Below are 20,981 nucleotides of genomic sequence, written 5' to 3'. Positions count from 1 at the left end.
AGCAGCAATGAACTCAAGGGTATGATTTCAGAATACAAAAAGCTATTAAGGCTGTTCCTAATAGATTCTTTTAAAATATGATCCTATACAGTTCTTAAAAAAAAACAACAACAATGTTTTAATAGTAAGATGAATTTTTACATTTCTTTGATCTTCTGTCTAAAAGAGGTATGGAAAAAAGAAACTGCAGGCCCTGGCCGTGTAGCTCAGCTGGTTAGGGCATCGTCCTGATATGCGAAAGTTGTGGGGTTTGATCCCCGGTCAGAGCACATACAAGAATCAACCAATAAATGCATAAATAAATGGAACATCAAATTGATCTCTCTCTCAGCCCCCCCAAATATCAGTAAATTAAAAAAAAAGAATAATAATTAACTGCAATGTAGGAAGGGAGGGGAGTGAAATGTGTCATCTTGGTTATTATAAAAATCCATCAAGTTCATACTTCAGCCTTGGTATAACTGCGGCCAAGAAACTGACTTGTAAGTAATTATCACCACTAGCTGCAATAAAAGTTAATAGGACATAATTGAACTAACGCCCTAATCAGAGGGAAGCTGCAACTGGCGAAGAGCCCACTCTTCCTGCTCCTTCAATCTGCAAATGAAACTGCTAATGATAATTTGTGGACAAACAGAAATTGCTCTCATGGTTTCCCCACTGCAAATCACTCAGTAATTCCAGCTAATGCCCAGAATGTTAGGCCAGAAGAAAAACCATTAAGCAATGCTTCCTTTGATAAAGATGAATTTTAACAATAACCAAGCCCATTAAAGCTGTGGGTTGCTGAGAATTGTTAAATTTCCCATGGACACCCTAAGTAAGGCAATGTGGCCTGATCTACATACCCTAGTCCTATGCACTAGACGTGCCCTGTGCCACTAACATGTAACTGTAAGAAGATACTATGCGAGGCCAGGAGCTACGATTACATTAATAATTTATTTCTTTCTAAGAGAATCTTGGGTAATCTCATTTTCAGACAGGCAAATGGCATTGTTGATCTGCTTCAATAGCAAAGATTAAATCACTTCTGAATCGGCTTTGGAGTTAATAGATGCCTGCTGCCTAACTCATTTGCCTTCAATTTGGACAAGAACTGTCCCCTTTCCCCTGGAATTTAGTATCAAACTCTCTGCTTTTCAACTGTGTCTACAGCCCAAAGAACTAAGACTCCTAAGAGTATTATAAGGTCTTAGGAAACCATTTGTCTTGTGGTTTTTGTATCAACAGTGACCTAAAGTAGGCATGAGGCAGGTACCCTGCTGAGGTGACAGAGGTAAAAGGAAAAAGCAGGTACAAATTGATCTCTGCTTATTTTTTTCTCAGGTGATTCGGGCTCTTTTCTCGCAAGAAAATGGCTAGAAACTTATTTTTTAAAGATTTTATTTATTATATGTTTAGAAAGAGGACGAGTGAGGGAAAAAGAGAGGGATATGTGAGAAAAAAATCCATCAGTTGCCTCTCACACGCCCCCAACTAGGGACCTGGCCCGCAATCCAGGAATCAAACCAGTGACCTTTCGGTTCACAGGCTGGCAGCCACACCAGCAAGGGCGAGATGGCTAGAAATTAATGTAATCATAACCTTTCCCAAAGAAACAGCTAAACCACCTGCCCATTTGGTATACTTTTCAGTATAAGTTGCTTTGAAAGGTTGGAGTTCACTTCTTCTAATCATTAAAACACAGCACTTTCTGATGTGGAACGTGGAAAAGCCTAGGAATAGCTCAGTCAGGATGTAGAAAATAGAGAGGGATCTAGAAACTGTAATATGGATAGTAAAGGAAAAGAAAAGTTTAACTTGAAAAAGAGAACACTTAGTAGGGACATCATTTATTCATTCATTCATTCACTGAGTACCTATGATGCAACAGGCACTATGCTCGTACTATGTATTGAAAATACAAATGTGACAGGCAAAATCCCTAGTGAAATGTGATTACTGTGATGAAAATTTTGCGCCCTGGCTGGTGTGAGCACTGGCCTGCAGACTGAAAGGTCGCTGGTTTAATTTCTAGTCAGGGCACATGCCTGGGTTGCAGGCCAGGTCCCCAGTTGGGGGCGAGCAAGAGGCAACCAATCAATGTTTCTCTTGCACATCGATGTTTCTCTCCCTCCCTTTCTCCCTCCCTTTCCCCTCTGTCTAAAAATAAATAAATAAATAATAAAATATTTTATTTATTTATTTTTAGAGAGAGGGAAAGGAAAGGAGAAAGGGAGGGAGAGAAACATCAATGCATGGTTGCCTCTTGCATGCTCCCAACTGAGGACCTTGCCATAAGCCAGACACGTGCCCTGACTGGGAGTCCAACCGGCAACCCTTTGTTCTGCAGGCTGGTGCTCAATCTACTGAGCACACCAGCCCAGGGCCAATAAAAAAAATTTTTTTTTAAATAAAAAATAAAGAGAAAATTTTGCAATACATACAAATATCAAATCATTATGTCGTACACCTGAAACTAATATGATATTGTACATCAACTATACCTTAATTTTTAAAAAAGAAAAGGAAAACAGTGAATAAAATTGTTGAAAATCCAAATAACATAAATACTTCCAGGGTACAGTAAGAAAGAATGGAGAACAACATGGATCACTGGAAAGCAAGAACTTAACAGATTGAGAGGGACAGCCACTCTAACAGAGAAAACTAGCATAATGAAAGACATGCAATTGTGAAACGAAATAGTATGTCTGAGGAACCACACGCAGTCTGTTACAGAGTAGGGTGTTGGTGCTAAACCTAGAAGTGAGCCTGATGTACCAAACCATAAAGTGCCTTTTATTTCATACTAGAGGGACAGAATAGCAGATTAATAATAAAGCTGGGTGGAGCCACAGTTCAATGTTCTTACCATTAGGTCAGCAAAAATATAGCCCCGATATCTTATAGAGTGATTGTGATGATTAAGTGAGATTATATTTATAAATTGCTTAGTGTAGTGCCTATGCTCAATGATGGTAGTTATAACTATTATTAGCTAATGTCAGACTTTATACCCTGAAGCCATGGGGAGATAGGGACAGGTTTTAAGGAGAGTAACATGATCAGATGTCTACTTTAAATAAGTTTGCTGGACATGTCAAAGACAAACAAGAAATGGCAAGTCAGTTAAGTGACTATAGTAACCTCAAGGTGAGAGATGATGAAGACCTCAAATAAGGATGTCAGAGAGGGCTGTTATACAAAGAAAGGAGTAGTTCTATCTTTAGTTTACATGACAGTACTCCAACCAACTGAAGCACCTGGCCAGGGCAGGAGTAGTACTATCTTTGAACTCCAGAGATCAGAATAGGTTAATAAAGTCTCCAGAAAGTCAATTTTAGGTGAACAAAAACAATTTGAACTTGTCCAGCAGTAGCACTGCATTAGAAATGTTGAAGCAAAAACAATGAGAGCTCATTAAGAATGATGAAAAAAAAGAGTGCTGACTGGTGTGGCTCAGTGGGTTGGGCATCATCCAGCAAACCGAAATGTAGCTGGTTTGATTCCTGATCAGGGCACATGCCTGTGTTGTGGGCCAGATCCCTGGTGGGGGGCATGTGACAGGTAACCAATGTTTCTCTTGCACAGTGATGTTTGTCTCCATTCGGATGGTTGTCTCCCTTCCTTCTGATCTCTCTAAAAATAAATAAATAAAATGTTTTGTTTTTTAATGAATTCAATCTCAATTCAATTAAAAAATTTTATTCTCAGTAGCTAAAAAGTTGGACTAGATGATTTCTAAATCCAACTTCCAGATTCCATGATTCTGTTTTTGTTTTTTTTTATCTTCACCTGAGGACATTTTTTCATTGCCTTTAGAGAGAAGGGAGAGTGAGAAACATCGATGTGACAGAGACACTGACTGGCTGCCTCTATATGCGCCCTGACCAGGGATAGAACCCACAACCCTTCGGTTTATGTGATGATGCTCCAGGCAACTGAGCCACACCAGCCAGGGCCTAATTCCATGATTCTAAATCACTTACAAAGGTGGTTTTGTAAAGTCATTAATAAATTACTTACATTTGTAGAGACCTTTACAATTTTTAAAGTGTTTTCACACTGATCCTCACTTGATTTATTCAAATGCCCTATGAGAAACAGTCAGGGCAGGTATCATTAGTCTCATTTCACATATTAATAAACTAGGAAAAGCTAGTAAGTGCCTAGAGTACAACCAGGTTTTCTGACTCCTGGCTGTGCTCTTTCTCTTCCCACCACTGCCTCCAGAATGTTGCCAGAGTTGAAAATCCATTCTGAGCAACCATCCTACTTATTCACCTGTTCCAGTGTTTATTTTTAAAATTAGGAAATTCTTCTGCATGTCTCATATCCATTGTTCAGGAGCTTCAGCCTATTCCTTTGTCCCCTTCAAGGTGAACAAAAGCTAGTTATCTATCTTTATATAATGTTCCTTTGTATTTGCATACTGTAAAATGCCTGTCATTTGTTTAAAATAAACTAATTAATCCCAATTTCTTGATTTTATTTTTCCACAGAAATATTCTTTCCCTTAAACTAGTTAAGTAATCTGATCTTTAATTTAGTAATAGCCCCAGGAATACAATAATCTCTTTCCATGTACTCCAATCCTAATACTCAGATACCTGTTAAAGAATGCCTCTCCAGTTAATTCATATCAATATTTATTGAGCACGTACTATGTAGCAAAGCACTGATCCAGGAGCTAAGAACTCAGCAATAAACAAAACTGGCAAAAAACTATTTTGATAATGCTTCTGTTTTTACATGGGATAGAGTGGGCTAGGCAGATAACTTTAATTAACAGGTAAGCTACACAGACTCTTAAGACTGTGATAAATGCTATGAAAAAAAATAAATAAATCAGTGGAAGAAGAGGAGGAGTACTGAATGGGGTAGCAATTTTAAACAGGATAATCAGAGTGGTCCTCACTGAGCAACTATAGTTTCTCCATGGTTTATCTGCTAGTTTCTGTGCAAGAGAGCAGTACAGCTTTTAATTACATTAACAACTTTTTTAAAGCAAATTATAACTAATATAGGGTTTTTTCCCTTTCCTTTTAAGTTTAACTCTTAAGTACCTGCACATTTAATAAAAAGCAATTTATCAATTTGTTTTCCAGAGTGGAAATCTTGTTTCTGTAATGTAGAAATATTCTTTAAGTGATAATGCAACAAAGTAATGTAAGCCTTACACACAACTAAAGACTGCTGTTAGATTTAACTCTGACTTTGAAAAAGACTAGCATTTCCCTGGTTATGCAATGTGACTTTCATAACTAGTTGTAGAAGGCTGAGAGATGAGCAGGTGTGGGCAGAGGGGGGGATAGAGATGGCGGAGAATTTTAGAAAGCTACAAAGCTGATGTGCAGCTTGAAGTGGTGCCAGCCTCTCACTTCTAGATGAACTAAGGAACAATCTCCCCAAAACATATTACACTGTGAATGATAAGAACAACACATTTCACTTCTCAGTTGGGATATTTGTTCAACTTGGAGACAAAGCAAAAATTAAAATAAAGCTCACTAAAAAAGAAACTTGTTTTATTTATTTGGTAACAAGCAAATTTTTATTAGTAGTTCACTACTCCTGTTCATATATTCCAGAGTGTCACCTTCATAGTAACAAGGGTGTTAGTATAAAGGTAATGTGTGTGACAAGGCCCCAACATCCACCATCATATGTATAAACAGAATCCTTGGAAACACCTGTTGCTGGGAACCACAGATGGTGCAGCACTATTTCTAAATGTATGTGCTACCTAAGAGATTTCACTTTGTTGTTATGTACTTGTATTCTTACTGTGTCCCTAGAAAAGGTAACCACTCAACTGCTGGATTTTCTTTTAAATCCTCACGTGAGGCTATGTTTATTGATTTTTAGAGAGAAAGGAAGAGAGAGACAGAGAGAGACAGGAGAAACATCGATGTATGACAAACATGGATCGGTTGTGTCCCATATGTACCTTGACCAGGGATGGGACTGAACCCATAACCCTTTAGTGTACAGGACGATGCTTCAACCAACCCAGCCACCTGGCTAGTGCTTCAACTGTTGGATTTTTAAGTCTTTTTTTTTTTTTTCATTGTTTCAATTTAATTTTGCCTCTGACTATGGAAACAGGCAAAGAACTTTCCTTAAAAGAAAAGGTTCGTTTTGTCTCTGGGGAAATGTTCTAACACAGTATCACACTCTAATTGCACCATACCTCCCAGGGCTTGAATAAAGCCTAAGGACTAAAATCCTTTGTAAAGCACTTTAGTGAATGTACCTAAGACCTTGCAAAACAGGTTGGAACCAAGATATGGATTCTTCATTAATCCACTGGTCCCCAATTTTTGTTGAATGAAAAGAGGTTCTGGGAGAATAAGGTAAGCAAAAGCCAAACCAGTATCTTAACAGCTAAAAAGTTAATGTCTTCACAATAGTAAAACCACTTTCAGCTGAATAGGTGAGTAATACAGAGGTCCATTAAGGAACTCAGGAAGTGTGACTTTTCCACTGACATATGTGACTTGGGATAAGCTGCCTTTTAAGGTATGTAGTCTTGATACTCTTTTCATTTTAAAATAGATTTTTTTTTTAAAAAAAGTCCTATTCTTTACATAATAAGTGATAAATGAAATGTCAATGGTAGATTATTTCAGCTTTTGGACAGAAAGAAATTTAAGTTATGACTGATAATGCTTATGCTTCTCCTCTGCAGCAACAGGGATGTTGGCTAAATCATTTCAATTCTCCAAGTGGCATAAAAATCTGATTTTTCATTTAGATCAGCAACTGATCCTCAAAACCACTTTGCATGAACAATTGGTCATGCAACCTTGCCTTTTAAAACTGCTGTAATATTCAGCTGCTCTTCCACTAAAAAGAGAAAAACAAGTAACAATTTCCCACTGAATAGCACTTAAAAGAGATCTTCAGCTTTGAATTTATAACAGTACTTCTTTAATCACAATCTGACTTCTAAACAGATTTCATTTTGGCCAACAGCCCTCATCATTAGAGTACATACAGTGTCAGGAGAGGGGTTTGCTTCAGTAACAGTTCTTTGGCTGGGCTCTCTACAGCTCATCCACATGATCAATGATTTGCATATACAGTGGGGCCAGAAGAAACCAACAAAGACATACCAGTCTCAAGAACTAGTTTATTTATGATCTACTTGAAAGATCTCAATTCTCCATAGGAACCCAGTATAATTAGGTAACAAAGGTCAAGCAATAAAATATTAAATAAAACAAACTGTCTCAAGGTTACTAAACTGAACTAAGCTTTTCTAGATCTCATACTGAGTTATATACTACTTTTGATTATTAAGAAACCAACTGTAACACAATGTTGTGGCTATCTGGCTCACTGGTCTCTTGAATGACCAAAGAAAACATCTCTAATCAGTTTGTTCAGCTAGAAAATCCCAGTTAAAATCAGACGAAGTTAAAGCTATTGCTTAAAAATGTGGGCTAGGAATATCTTTAGCTTTTACCTACACTTTGCCTGTTTGCCCTTCTGCATGAATAATCAATAACTGACTATATTTTCTGATCAGGAATGAACCCTTAACTAGAGCTCTGCACATATGTTGGTAAAAATGCCCTCTGCCCTTTTCAGGTAGGCTGAAATTTAACAAACTCAGTCCTTGACTGAATTTGATCAAACAGCCGAAAGCTCCCTCCCTGGGACCCATCAGCACCAAATATAATAAAATTTCAATTTGGCCTTTCCATCTTTATTTTTTATTCCTCCTACACCTCATCCTGAACCTTCCTCCCTCTCTTGACTGATAATGGCATCTTGGTATTTGGATTCCTTTCACCACTAGAAAAATAAAAACAGCTTTTCAGAATAGAGAGGAAACTCAAATCATTTCAAAAAGGGGATCCGAAAGGAATTGGAAAAATAATTAAATATATTAGAAATTCAGAGATGGGAAGAATTTAGAGACTTTGGCTCTGGGTGTGGCTTCACCACCAAGTCATTGTCTAAGTTATTTAGACATTCTCAGGGCATTAGTTTTTCCTACCTCAGAGAAAAGCTGAGACCACTAAGGGACTGCTTATTTAATTCAATGGATGAAAACTAATCCAAAAGTAAAAATATTTATGTTAACACTTAAAATGATTGTTGGGCTGAAGAAATTCTTGTCTTAACCTTTGCAGTCATTATATCATTATACCCTATAATTATACATTTAATTTCAGAGTATACTATGTACTCAAGGTACCAAAGAATTCCTTTAAACCAGGCTTAGGCTTTCTCTTTTTCTTCTATTTCCATATATATTTACAAATAATGAAATCTCTAATCAAAATTCTAAGATCTGGCCTTGCCTGCTTTTGGTTGGAGCATCATCTCATAGACCAAGGGGTCACAGGTTCAATTCCCAGTCAAGGCAAATACCTGGGTTGTGTGGGTTTGGTCCCCGGCTGGGCACACATTCTCACATAAATGCTTTTCTTCCCCCTCTCTCCCTCCCTTCCCATCTCTCTAAAATTATAAAAAGAAAAAATAATCTAAGATCTGGCCAAATATAAGGACTCTCCAATATTCACAGAATGCTAATGTTTAAAGTTAGGGGAGAGAGCAAAGGCCTCGATTCTAAAATAAATGAGCAATTTACGTGTTTGGTTTTAAAAAACCAAAATGAACAAAAAGATCGGTAAAAGTTGTTATCTAAAAGGCAACTGTGTTTTGAATGGCTCTAACAATCCCATAATAAGTGGAGTATCAAACACAGTCAGGGTAATTAATTCAGTGGACTCTCCCTTTCACTGCCAGATTGAACAGCTCTAAGGATAATCTCCTTCACTCTCCCAGGGCTCAGCTGGAAGATTCATTATTTATGCCCTCAATTGTTTACTCTGTCCTATTTTTCTACCCATCCAGGCCCAGGGGCAGCTTTATCACTGGCCTGTTTCCAACTAACATTGAATGTGTTAGTTCACGGCCTTACTAGTTACAAAACCAAAGATAATCAAATACAGTGGTATCTTAATATTGGAGAGCAACCCCCCACCATCACCACCACTAGATGCAGGAGAAATGTTAATGACAATGCTGATCCAGGTTACCAAAAGAAGTGATCTCCCTAAGTTGTTCTAGTCCTTTTTTTTTTGTTTCTTTGTTTTTGTTTTTTGGAGCCTCTGAGCAACATATATGCACATCCGAAAGGATTCTTAAAGGGCAGTATCATTAAGGCAGCTCTGGCCCTCAGCAAAAGCAGAGCTGTAAACTATCGAAGATTAAACTGATTGAGATGCACTTTGCCTAGCAACCATTCATTAGGAAGAGTTCAGTAATTCACCAGCAACCAATTCCACGTTCTTATCTGGGTCATAAACAGATAACAGACTCCACCAAGTCCTCTACACTCTGGATTCAGACTCACAGTAAAATAACTTCCTCAAAAGATTCAGCTGCCAAGAGTCAACCACTGGGAGAGACATACCTGACTGACAAAGCTAAACAGCTACAGACTACAGTACATCTCCATATGAACGCATTCATCTTCTCTAAATAAGTCTCTCATATAGCAATATTCCCAGGTCTTTTTGCCTCTAATACGTCCTCACCTTGAGTAAGCTTTACCCAATTCCAAACCGGACAACACTGAAGCTGATTATTATGAGAATCAAACAAAGTCAAGGGCTCAATCTTTCCTTCACCTCCTCAAGGGGATCATTTTATACTTCTTATGTGAATGGGGGATTAAGCTTGAGTCTCCCTTTAGGGAAACATAGTGCTCTTTTTCTTAACACATTCAAAGCTGTGACTCACAAAAATAAGCAGGATGGATAAAAAGAGACTGCTAAAGAAAATTAAATCAGCTACTTTGCCCTTGGCAGCACCACGTCCCCTCACTTAAGATAGGAGAAGTCACAGTTTCATATGTTTCCTTGCAGAGGAGCAAATCTGAGGATTTCCATCTCCCTTAAATGATATTTGGAGATCAGCGTAGATATACCTATGATTTGTTCTATATATAGCATTTTGTCTCCTGGGGAAAATTCTTTGGGGAAATCACTGCACCACGCAAAATACTGATTACAAAAATCAGTCAAGAAAACAAAAATATTAAATAATTAAGTTAGCAAAGTGCAATATAACTTTATAAAGCTGTATTAACTACTCCTCCATGAGTGGACAAAGAAAAAAACATCTAGGATAACAAATAGGAAGGCAACTTCTTTTCTGGTAGAAGCAAGATAATCTGTTGGTATGTTTTAATATGGCTACCAAGTGTTTTTTCTGTCATTTCCTCAGCTTGCTATAGCTTAGCCAAACTGCATATCATTTTGTAATAGCTAGCTATCAAAGCTTCAATCAGTGATTTTTAACAGTTCATTCTCAGTAACATTTGGATACAAGATTCTCTTTGCCTTCCAATTTAAACATTATTCATGGAGTCTTAAGGGATAAATGGGTTAATAAACTAAAAACCACCAAATCCAGCAAAGGCTTACTGTGAATCTACTTTTCTGTCCAATTCTACACTAAGTCTACTTGAGAATAAAAAATTTTAAAAAAGTTACAGTAGGTTTTCTGACCCCTAATAAGTTTCCACAACTGAGGTGGTTTCCTGTCTCATCATCCCTATTCTTTATAATACCTGCTTTCATCCCAAACTTCTCCTTATTGATTAGAGGTGCAATAAATCAAGATAAAGAATAAAAGAAAAAAAAAAACATTAATCCAGCTAAAACTGTAGAATAGCTCCAATATATCAATTCTGTCAACACTGAACTCCAGTTAAAACAATCTCTGGAAACTGAACCTGGATTTCAAGAATGAACTCTCAGTCACTTCAATTAGTATTTACCCAGGAATGCCCTACTAGTTGCTAGATGGGATGCTGCTGGATCCATGAATTGCTTAATAAAGCCAATTATATCTTCAAAACTTTTTTTTTTACCAAATTGCTGCCAAAAAATTGATATTTATCCCTTCTGGTATTCTAGCTAATCAACATTAACATAAATCTGGTCCAAACATCTTTGGTGAAAATGCCCAGTCAAAAGAAGTTTACCATGAAGGAAGGGGGGCGGGTACTGGGTGGAGGTAGGCAAAGGAGGAAAAACTGGGGACAACTGTAATAGCATAAACAATAAAATACAATTTTTTAAAAGTTTACCATGAAATTGCCACTCAACACAGACATGGGTGCAACATGGGGTTTTCTATCATCAACTGATAACTTTCCTCTCAATTAAAAACCTATAAAGAGGTTTCTGATTTTGGCTGAAGATGAGCTCTGTGTCCTTCAGAAAGAAAGAACCCAAAAGTTGTAGAAGCAAAGGAACTCAAAAGAGAAAAACAGAATTTAAAATTTTAAGGCTACACCCACCCAAATTCATAAAGTTGGGGGGAAGGCGCTTAAAAAAAATAAACGAATTAAACAAAATTCATCTGAATACTTTTCAAAGTCTGGTTCTGGTTTTTGACCACCAAAACTAATTCCCCTGAAAACCTACGGATATAAGAAACAGACCGGTGGAGAAACAGGTAAAGACTTTTTAGTTTCAGTAAGGGCAAGGTAAGTTTGCTCGCTCTTGCCAGGATTCTACAACAGGCTTAGTACTACACAAAGCCGGTGAAAATGTACTCGGGAAGAGACTTTAGCAATTAATCGCTAATAACTATCAGAATTTTCTTTAACCACCATTTGACGGGGGCTCTCCCTCCTTCCACTAGCACCTTCTCCCTTTTCAGATAGTTTCTGCTGATTAAGGCAGTCCCAAGCAGGAAAATGGTGAAGATAGCTTTAGTGGACAAGGTATAGTACAGTTTCAAAAACCCACTCCTAGCCTTTTTTTTTTTTTTTCTTTTTTTGCGTTTTACTGCATCAGATGCCACATAAGAAAGGGCTCCTCTTTTCTTCTGTTATTGCACTACGCGACCGACATCGACACATCAGTAAAAAGAGATGAGTCCTGAATCTCTCTACCCTGCTGCAGGGGTGAGATGAAGGAGGGAAAGAAGAATGAAGGGTAGAATTAGAAAATCAAAATAAACTAAAGGGATGTGGAGCTCTTACTTCACATTCCATTCCCCCTCAAGGTTAAGTCGGCAGAAGTCGGGGTTGCGTTAGAAAAAGCACACACACACCTTGAGCCCTGGAAGGGAGGTGAGGTTCACTCCGCAGCGCTCGGTGGGGCTCCGTACTTCACCCCGCCCGCCTGGGGCAGCTGAACTCTCCTCGCCCCGCCCCAAGAGAATGAAAGACAAGCGGCTTCTAGTGGTCCTGACAGGGGGAGGGGGGTGGCGGCTGCTCCGGGTGCCAGGCTCGGGGAGCGCAGCACTCCGCGGTGCGCCGACACCCCCTCCCCCAGCCTGCCGCCCCTAGCTCCCTTTCGCTGACGGAAGCCAGCCCCGCCCCCTCAACTCCATCCCGGCCCTCCGCTAGCCCCCTCCAGTCCTCAAGCCAATGGCAAGCCACGAAGCCAGCAGAGCGACTCACTAAGCAGCCAACTGGGGAGGCCCACTGGGAGGTCAGCCGCCGGGGATAGGCCAGCTACCCGCGGCCCCGGCCCCGGCGCGGCTCCTCTTTGTTAGAGCTGCCCCCATCTCTCTTGGCCCCCACCCCAAAGCCGGGAGCCGAGTACCCGATAGCTGGGCAGGTGATACCGCGCCCCTTCTCCCGCTCCCCTGCCCACCCTCTGCCTGGGGTTAAGAGAGACCCCCATCCAAGGAGGTACCTCCCAGAGTGCCTCGCACTTCCACAGCAATAGCCACCAGGCAACACCCGACAGTGAAAAGATGCACCCCAGACCGCTATGCCTCGCCCTTCTTTTCTCAGACTCATCACTTGCACTCCCTCATAGCCGTTCATAGATTTAGGTTTGCATATTAGATCATCTGCATACAACAACCCACCCTGTCCAAAACTCCTGCTTCTCGTGCCGCAGAAATCAAGGAATGGAGAGGGGCGCGGGCTTATTGGGAAGGTATGTGTCTGTAAGTTGGTGATGGAAAGAGAGGGAACACATTCAATTATCTGCAAAAAATACCAACAAAACACTTACATACACAGGCTCCAATTCAGACACAAGACATCTACAGCCAACTAAACTCAAGTTAACCACTCCCTTAGCAGGTTTCAGTAAAACCAGGAAGCCAACCTCTAAAGTCTTGTTCAAGCCATACACCTAATATTGGAAATAACTCTCAGCAACTGCCATGCTGCGGCATAAAACTGGCAGGTTGCATCAACACTTCAATCACTAATGCTAACGTTAGGGGCATAACACTGCTGGGATGTAATATGCTAAGGACTGTAGGATATTTTTTTAGGTGTAGTGGAGCTCACTTAAGAAAAAAGTAAAAGGGGCTCAGGGAAGGCAGGCTATTACCTATACTGTCATTTTTGTCCAGAGTTCTGGCAACTAATATTATACTACATATTTAAATCACACTACAATACAGCTTAGTTCCCCAAGTACACACACACACACACACACACACACACACACACATATATATATATATATATATTTTCCCACTACTACAAAATACTTTAAGTAAAACTTTCTCATATGAAGCTCAGGGCATTTCATTTATATAACTTCCATCTTCCTGAAGATGAAAAAGCTGAAAACATACACATTTTAAAGCCAGCTAATTATTCTAAAAAAGTTAAAAGACTCTGGTTTAAGATTTATAGAGGAACTTCATTGGTGTCCCATAGGCTAGCTTTCATTAGGGTCCAGATGAAAAGTACCAAATGTGAAAATTTTTTTATTTTAAATTCTGCCCACAAAAGTCCACCAGTTTAGCTAGCAGGTGTGTCCAGTCCCTTCCCATCTTCTACTGACCTAAAACAAAAATTCTCAAGAGCACAAAGCAGTTACAGCTTTCTTCACATTACTTAGCACACACACACACCCCGGCATTTTCCATATTAAAATAACTAAATATTGCAAGAAGCTACTGTTTATTTTTTAAAGATTTTATTTATTTATTATCAGAGAGATGAGAAGGGAGGGAGAAAGATAAGGAGAGAAACATTGATAGGCTGCTTCTCATCCGCACCCTGACTGGGGACCAGACCAACCCGCAACCCAGGCATGTGTCCTGACCAGGAATCCAACAAGCAACGTTTCACTTTGCAGGAAGATGCCCAACAGAGCCACAATGTCAGGGCAAAGCTACAGTTTAAAAATAGCATATTCCTGCCCTGGCTGGTATGGCTCAGTGGATTGAGTGCCAGCATGTGTACCAAAGGGTCTCTGGTTCCATTTCCAGTCAGGGTACGTGCCTGGGTTGCGGGCCAGATCCCCTGTTGTTGCGAGCTAGTAGGACTGATCAATGTTTCTCTCCCTCTCTTATAAATAAAATCTTTAAAAAATGAACTATATAAAAGAGTAGTGTATCCTGATGTCTAAGGGAAACTTTTGCTTTAATTTATTTTATTTAATGATTTGAGAGAGAGAGAAGGAGAGGGAGAAAGATATCATTTGTTGTTTCACTTATTTATGCATTCATTGATTGATTCTTGTATGTGCCCTAACCAGTGAAGGAACCTGGAACCTCAACCTTGGCATATGGGGATGACGTTCTAACTGAGCAATTCGGTCTGGGCTAAGGGAAACTTCTGAAGCACTACTTTCCCTCAAACTCTAAAACTCTAGCCTTCTTGATAAAGACTTTTTTTTTCCTTTAAGGATTAAATTCTTCCAAGATCACTCATGCATCAATTAATTAACCAAGACATCAAAAAACAAACAAGAGCCCTAGCTTCATAGCTCAGTTGGTTGGAGCATCATCTTGATACATCAAGATTGGGGGTTCGATTCCCAGTCAGGGCACATACCAATGAATGCATAAATAAATGGAACAAATAGATCGATGTTTCTCCCCATCCCTCTCTCCACCCTGTCTCTAAAAATCAATAAATTAGAATTAAACAAACATACTTATCTTGCCATTATTTTCCCAAATGTTGACCATTGAATAATTCAGACAAAACTTCTAATATCCTCTTCTAAAACATAAACAAGAAAACTCTTAGGGGTTTTCAAATACCTTTGCTGAAATTAAAGACAAACATATCTGGCCAAAAGTATCTATACCGTGCAAGAAACCACAGAGGAGTTATAACTTTAAGAAAAAATCACAGCCCTGGCCAGGTAGCTCAGTTGGTTAGAGCGTTGTTCAGATATGCCAAGGTTGGGGGTTCCATCCCAGCTCAGGCACATAAAAGAATCAACCAACTAATGCATAAATAAGGGTAACAACAAATCAATGTCTCTCTCTCTTTCTAAGATTAATAAATAAAACTTTTAAAAAGATCACAAGAACACCCAAAACATTTCCTCCTAAACAGGAATTCAAGTCCAATTTCTTTCCACGTCCTTCAAATGTACTCTTTCTATATTATTACCACTACCCTAACAGAGACCCTTACCATATGTTTGTAGGGGAACTACAACTTCTTTCTAGTGTCCCTTATTCGACATACCACTGCTTTCATCCATTTGCTCTTAAGACTACAAAAAGTTATTGCACATTAACTAGGTGCAAGGCCCTGTGTCAAGTTACACACACACATTTTATTATTTTATCATCATAATAAACCTATGACATAGAAATTTCCTCCGAAGAAACTGAGGTCCAGAGAGGTTGAACTATCTGCTCTAGGTCACATAGCTGGTAAATGGAAAAGTCAGTATGAGAACTTGAGTTTTTTGGCTCCAAATCTAATACTCCTATCCTTAAGCTATATCATGGCTTGCTGGTGCCTGTGTCATCCAGCTAAGTTTCCACTCTGTGGCTGTTACATGGTCCATAACCTGGCACTAGCATATGTTATCAATTTTAATTCCCTACCTTTCCTCAGCAAGTTTTCCCCACACCAGACAGACTCTTCTGCTTGCTCATTGTCTGTGTATCATGTTCATCCATTTCTACTTTCTTGCCATGACTTGTAATGTTATCACCATTCCATTTAAATCCTACCCATTCTTCAAGATCCAGCTGAAATTCCACCCCCCTTGTGGAGGCTTCTTTGATGCTGTCAGCAATGAATCCTTTTTTTGAATCACTACTATACAGTTTAGTACTTAATTGTTCTAATGTCTAATGTAATTTGTCCTCCTAAGTTAGACTGTAACTCAGAGCTAGTATTATATTTACTTTTATATCTTTTCCCTTCCCAATTCTGCACAGTAAGGCATACATAGTAAAGTCCTCAATAAATAATTATTCCAGTAAACTTTATAGCAAAAGAAGGGTCAAAATCACTTAAATGACCCAAGTTCTCATAACAGCCACCAACGCTGAAATAATTAATAACTTCCTTAATTCATTTTCAAGATAGAACAATCAAGTTCTTACTCTGACACTAATAAGTACTTATTCACTCTGCTTACAGTATCATAGACAAATTTATAGGAGGGGCTCCAAAAAGGTAATGTGGGTTTACTTGGTTTTTTTTGTAATGTTTCTTGATCTAAGGACTAGTTACTGTGCATAGGTAGTTCAATTTATGAAAAATTCACTGAGCTATCCACTTATGTACACTTTTTCTGTATATGTATTTTATCTCAATTTAAAAAAAATTTAAATACCAAGTTTCAGACTGTATTATAAAATAATCACATCCATTTTTAAAAATTTTTATTAATTGTTAGAGGGGGAAAGGGGAGGGGGAAGAAAGAGAGAAATATCAATTTGTTGTTCCACTTTTTTATGCATTCATTCCTTCATTCTTGTATGTGCCCTGAATGAGGATCAAACCCTCAATCTTGGCATATTGGGACGACGCTTTAACAAACTGAACGATCCAGGCAAGGCTCACATCCACTTTTAAGTACATATGAATATATATGTCTATAGGGTCCAAGAAAATATTTGGACATCTAGACCTATGTATACATCAATCAGTGAACAGTTGTTACCACAGAGAAGGGGGCAATATCACCCTAATAAATTCAATAAAAAAGAAAAAAATGGATAGGAGGGGTAGTTTTTTAAATATTTGTTTTACTTGATTTTATATTTATTTTTAAATTCTCACCCAAGGATATGTTTATTAATTTGAGAGAGAGAGAGAAAGAGAGAGGGACTGAGAGAGAATAAGAAACATCAATGTGAGAGAGAAACATCAATAGGTTGCCTCCTGTACGTGCCCTGACCAGGGATCAAACCTGTAACCGAGGTATGTGCCCTGACTGAACACCAAACCCTAAATCCTTTGGTGCATGGGACAATATTCCAACCAACTGAGCTACCTGGCCAAGGGAGGATATTTGATCTTTTAAAAAATAAAAAACATGCCCTGACTGATGGCATCCTCCTGCAAAGCAAAGGTCACCAGTTCGATTCCTGGTCAGGGCACATGTCTGGGTTTGCAGGTCTGATCCGAGAGGCAATCAATCAATGTTTCTAACATCGATGTTTCTCTCCTCTGTCTGCCTCCCTTCCCCTCGCTCTAAACATAAATAAAACCTTTTTAAAAAATAAAAAGGAGCCCTGGCTGCTGTGGCTCAGTGTACTGAGCGTTGGCCTGTGAGCCAAGTGTCGCTGGTTCGATCCCCAGTCAGGGGACATGACTAGGTTGCACGTCAGGTCCCCAGTTGGGGGCGCGAGTGAGAAGCAACCACATAGTGATGTTTCTCTCCCTCTCCTTCTCCTTTCCCCTCTCTCTAAAAATAAAATAAATAAAACAAACAAATAAATAATTTTAAAAAGAAAAAGAAAAAAAAGCAGATATGGGAGCCTGATGATCTAGACTAGGTGATAACTTTGATTTCAAAATCGTGCCCCCCCCCAATTGCAGCTTATTAGATATTTTGTATCTCCAGGGTTACTTAGAAATGGATGAAAGAATGAAATGAACATCTGCAAAGTCCCAGTGTCTACTGTATATAAAAACTGATTTTGTCTTATTTGTGCTTCATATAAGTGTTTCGTCTAATGTTAACATTTCAATATTCTTTGGCTCCTGTTAATATACAGACTGAATCAAATGTTTTACATTAAAATAAATGAACATTTTGCTTAAAAATAATAAAATAAATAAAAAGGCATTTCCCCCACAAATACCTGCTATGTGACATTATACAGATTTCAAACACTCATAAGACAGAACATAAACTTTAATATAAACCTTATTATTCACTAGACTTAGAGAGAACAGCAGGTCTGAAAAAACAAGTGTTAAAGTTAAAAAAAGGCAATGCCCTGGCTGGTGTGGCTCAGTGGATTGAGCACCAGACTGAAAACCAGGCTGCTGCTGGCTGGGGGCATGTGGCTGGGGGCATGCGAGAGGGAACCTATGGATGTGTCTCTCACACTCTGATGTTTCTCTCCTTTTCTTCCCCTCTTCCCCTCTCTCTAAAAGTAAATAAAGAGCCCTGCCCAAGTAGCTCAGTTGGTTAGAGCTCTGTGTCCTGATACACTGAGGCTGCAGGGTCGATCCCTGGTCAAGGCACATACAAGAATCAACCAATGAATGCATAAACAAGTGGAACAACAAAACTCTCTCGCTCTAAAAAAATTCAATAAATAAAAAATATTTTAAAAGTAAATAAAGAAAATCTTTTTTAAAAATTTGAAAAGGCAATGCTTTGAACTATTATTTCATTGTAGCAAGGTATTCCTTTAACATTTTTAAACTGGCTGCACTTCCTCTTTCAGACACTAGAGGGAAGTGTAAAATCTATTCATTGCATATTTAAGAGTTCATTCATTCATTCACTCACTCATATCACCATATATTTATGGCATTCCTATATATCAGGAACTTTACTAAGACCCCAGAGACCAAAAAAAAAAAAAAGGAATAAGCTACAGTCCCTGTCTTTAAGGCACTTAGTCTAGTAGGAGGAGACACACCAGTTTTTAAAAAATAAGGCCCTGGCAGGGTAGCTCAATTGGTTAGAGCATCCTCCTGAACCATCAAAGTTGCGGGTTCAATCTCTGGTTGGGGCACATACAAAAGGCAACCAATGAATGTATGGATGAGTGGAACAACAAATCAATGTTTCTCTCTCTCACTCTCCCCCTCAAAATTAAAAAATTAAAAAAAAAAAAACCTTTTTAAAAGGCAAACTATAACAAAGAATGCACATGAGAAACAAACCCCAACTTTTGCAAGACTGAGTTTGGGGCAGGAGAGAAGAAGCAGCATTTCTGGAAGAGGGAGAAAAATTCATATGTCCACATAATAATTCACGTTAGACACACCAGCTTATCCGAAGTGGCTTATGCTATTAACAATCTTCCCTTACTCTAAATGAAAATAACCTATACCTAGAAGCCATCTTTAAACTGTTATCTATAGAAAATAAAAGCATGAGGCCTTAATGGGTGTGGAAGATTTGCTAAAATATGTAGTTGGCTAGGTTTCAAAATCAATAGCACACAGTTTAAAAAGCATGGAGGGTAGCATACAATTGCAGTTAAGGCTGCTCACAATTCTTACTTGAAATCAGGGTAACTTATGCTACACCCACCTGAAAAGAGTGTGTCAAAGGTAAATGAATAAATACAAGTTTCCTAAATGTGCTCTGCCTTACACAAATTAAGTTTCCACGTTAGAAAAGAGAGTACTCTGACAATTAGCTTTCACTCTTGCCTTTGAAAAACCTCTGTAAACAGACACGTGGGTTGGCAAATCATTTCCACACCTAAATAATTCAAGCCTACATGGAAAGACTAAGACTTCAACTGAGAAACCAGAATTAAAGCTTCAACTCACTATAAGGGCAAGGGAAACATTTGTGTGCTGTCTTTCCCCCTAATCCGCAAATGATTGTTGTGTCCTTTGCTATGGTTTGAGATGTTTGAATTGTGGGTGTTAGGGGGTGGGGAGTTGGAAAGAAGGGGCAAGTTGTTAATTTCTCATACGAATGGGATAACATGTGATAGAAAAACTAAAAGCCAACATCTTTAAAAAGTTTCATACACATACACAAAATGAGACAGCGAACTTGTGAAACAAGCATGATCTGGCATCTTTAAATGCAGAGCCAATTCTCTTCTAGTGCCAAAGCCAATGGCTTCTGTAGATAAATGGCACAATTCCTGAAAAAGCTCTGGACGCTGTTTCCCCACAATCCTATAATCTGTCAGAAGACAGAAAACAAAAAGAAGACTTTGCCAGCCAGAAAAAGCAAATTATAACCAATATAGAGCCAACACTTTTTATTTCAGACAGAAGGAGCTTTTCTATGCATCTTTGGAAGGAGAGAGACAAAAGAAGCTTATCATTGCTCAGACAACCAGGGCAGACATTTTAAATAAATGCCATCTTGGATAAGCATTTGATAATTACCTGCTCACTTCTTATTCATAGCCTAATATAATATTTACAACATTTATGAAAAAGAGTTGGTAGCCACAAAAAACAAAGACATTTTACAAGTCAATTTTTTTAAAAAAAGACAAATGCCCTGACTGGTGTGGCTCAGTGAGTTGGGTGTCAGTCTGCAAACCAAAAGGTCGAGGGTTTGATTCCCAGTAAGGGCACATGCCTGGGTTGCAGGCCTGATTCCAGGTCGGGGCATGTAGGTATGGAAGGCAACCCATCTATGTTTCTCTCTTTCTCTTTCTCTCTCTCTCTCTCTCTCCCTCTCTCCCTCTCTCTCTCTCTCTCTCTCTCTCTCCCCCCCTCCCTCCCTTCCCTCCCTCCCTCTCCCTACTTTCCTTCCTAAAATCACTAAACATATCCTTGGGTGAGCACCAAAATAAATACGTAAAGTTAAATATTACATATATTCCATATTGTTAGGAAGTGGTGGGAAAGTGCTTTCTCCATAAAATCTTAAAGGTATTTTTGACTTGACAGTAATGCCAACTACAAGCTTCAAGAGAAACCTTAGCTACAAACAAAACAAAAATACTTAAGGGTGCCTAAAATCATCGTGTTGTACACTTTCAATATCTTACTATTTTGTTAATTATACCTCAATAAAGTTGGGGGGAAAGATAAGGGGGCCCAGCATAAGCAATGCATTCCTAAAAAATACTTAGGATATAAGTTTTGTAAAACACCTAATCTTGGAAGTAAG

The 20,981-nt window shown here is 38.8% G+C and overlaps 1 protein-coding gene across 2 annotated transcripts in view; it reads right to left on the bottom strand.

Moving 5' to 3' along the window:
* The window catches only part of FAM222B (family with sequence similarity 222 member B), a 59,387-nt gene that overhangs the window by 23,585 nt on the left and 14,821 nt on the right, over window positions 1-20,981 (bottom strand). Inside the window, exon 1 of one of the 2 annotated variants that reach the window (XM_090291680.1) lies at window positions 12,076-12,287. The exons of the other annotated variant lie outside the window; for it this stretch is intronic. The gene's annotated coding sequence lies outside the window, so the exon portion shown is untranslated. Of the gene's footprint in view, window positions 1-12,075; window positions 12,288-20,981 lie in introns of those variants that run through there. 2 annotated transcript variants of the gene reach the window in all.

Source organism: Furipterus horrens, unplaced genomic scaffold, assembly GCF_987537825.1.
Source record: "Furipterus horrens unplaced genomic scaffold, mFurHor1.1.pri manual_scaffold_11, whole genome shotgun sequence".
NCBI classification, from domain to species: domain Eukaryota; kingdom Metazoa; phylum Chordata; class Mammalia; order Chiroptera; family Furipteridae; genus Furipterus; species Furipterus horrens.
The sequence above is the reverse complement of the archived record's forward strand: the minus strand, read 5'-3'. Positions and strand labels throughout refer to the sequence as shown.